Raw genomic sequence first — 2,366 nt, 5'->3', positions numbered from 1 at the left:
TCATTCGACAACTGTTATCATTATGTCTGTTTCTGTATTGCTCCTTGCCTGCACACATCTCCTTAATTCTATTTAGCTTATATAAACTTCTTTCTCCAGGGAGTACCAAGCCAACCTCATTTCTTACAACATCCTTATAAATATCTTTTGAGTTTTAATAATCCTCTTTGAGGATAATTGACTTCATAATGTAATTTGGCCTTGATTTCCACTCATTTTTACTCCAGTCAAACTTCCCAGCCTCTTCTTTTACTTGGCATATATTTCTACTCTCATATACTAATGTACAATATTAAAAGATATCATACATATAATGCTGGGTTAAAAAGGTCATGGTCAGAAATGATGTATGATATAATACATAGAAAATGAGTTAAGCAGGCTTTTGAAATTTGTATTTGAAATTCCTTTGAGAGTGTTAAGTTATCTCAATGAGATACGTTATAGAAATCATTTTCTCTATCTGTGGTACAGAGTGCTCAATAAGCCCCTTAATTGCTGATCCATTTTCAATGACAAACCTACAATCCCTTCCTAAAAGGAGAACTGAATTCAGTACTAAAAAGGAATAAGCTATTAAGCCATGACAAGATGTGGAAGAAGCTTAAATGCATATTATTAACTGAAAGAAGCTACATTATCTGTAAAGGTTACACATTGTATGATTCCAAATATGTGATATTATGGAAAAGGCAAAACTATGGAAATAGTGAAAGATCAGATGAAGCACAGAGGATATTTAGAGCAGTAAAAATACCCTGAGTGATACTATAATGATGGATACATGCCATTATACATTTGTCCAAACCCATAGTCCAAACCACCAAGAGTGAACTGTAATGTAAACCATAGACTTTAGGTGATAATGATGTGTCAATATTTTTGTAACATATGTACCGCTCTGGTGGGGGATGTTGATAATAGGGGAGGCCTTGTGTGTGCTGGGGCAGGGGGTGCTTTCCTCTCAATTTTATTATGAACCTAAAACTTCACTAGAAAAATAAAGTCTTTTTAAAAAGAAGAAAATAATGAATGACATGTAGTTTTTCTTTCCTCAGAGAAACTACTATTCTACCTTCTTTTCACCTTTCTCAATCTTTCTCGTAGAGACTGGTTGCAATCTCTTTAGTTAGAATCCAGTTTTTCCTCTCTGCTTGGCGTCTTTTGGATTTAGTATGTCCTCTGAACTATTGGTCTCTGTGTTTGCCAATGCCCAGGAGGCTTATTACAATTTCTGCTTTTCTCTGGTGTCTGCTGAAAACAACAGTAAACCTAAACCATTTCCAAGCCTAATACTGGCTCCCAATTTCAATCTGTGCTTGAATTTTCACCTCCCCCTACCCGCGTTTATATAAAAGAGTAGTTTGTATAGTAATAAAATATCTGACTTTTTTAGTGCAAGCTTCTTTCTGAAGAACATTGAGCAACATAATTTAATGGTTTTTATAATCATTTGCACATATATTTCATTACATTGGTCAATGGAGGTATAGTAAACAAGATAAAATCCCTGAGCTCATATTTTAGAGAAAAATGCAGAAAACACAGAAGAAAACTAATATGTAACCCAGATAATATTTCTTAAATTGTGATAAATCAAATGAAATAAACATGGTGATTTCATAAAGATGAACTGAGGTCAGAAGTAATTCTTGAGGAAGTAGAGTGTTACGTGATATCCGAAAAATAAGATGGAGCCATTAGTATAAATGGTCTGGGGATGGGAATAAGAGAGGGCTCTTTTGAGAAACATACTTGTCTATTTGAGGAAAGAAAATGATACCCCTGTGATTTGGTGAGGAGAGTGGAAGTTGTATGAAATGATGTTAGTCAGTGGTATGATTATGGTAAGGTGGAAAGTTTGTAAGCTAGGATCTGGCATATTCTAATTTATCATGTTAATCTATTACTTTTGTTGCCGAATAGAGAATGGGTTATTGAGATGAAAGGATAGAAGAGAAGAAAATACTAGGTATTGTGACATTTAATGCAAGAAGTGGTGCAAATTTAGAATCAGGTAGTGGTAGATGAGAATTAGTAAGAAAAGGGATTTGCTAAATATTTTGGAGATCTTGTGGATGAAACAAAGTATATAGTTTATGAATAAAACAATTTTTCATAGGTTGAAAACTGAGGCCACCCACTGAATTGAAAAGATCTGAGAAGAGTAGGTTCGTGGGGTGAGGGAGGATGATCATCAAAATTTTTATTTTATATACATTCAGATTGTAAGGTTTATAAATAATTTTTGAAGCAATGTCAGAGAGACATTTTAATATGTATTTTTGAAATTCATGAGCAAAGATTTAAATTGGTGACATAAAGTTAAAGGCATAATATAAGTGGTATTTAAAGTCATCAGATTA

This window comes from Pteropus vampyrus, unplaced genomic scaffold (assembly GCF_000151845.1).
Source record: "Pteropus vampyrus isolate Shadow unplaced genomic scaffold, Pvam_2.0 Scaffold466, whole genome shotgun sequence".
Classification (NCBI taxonomy): Eukaryota; Metazoa; Chordata; class Mammalia; order Chiroptera; family Pteropodidae; genus Pteropus; species Pteropus vampyrus.
The sequence above is the reverse complement of the archived record's forward strand: the minus strand, read 5'-3'. Positions refer to the sequence as shown.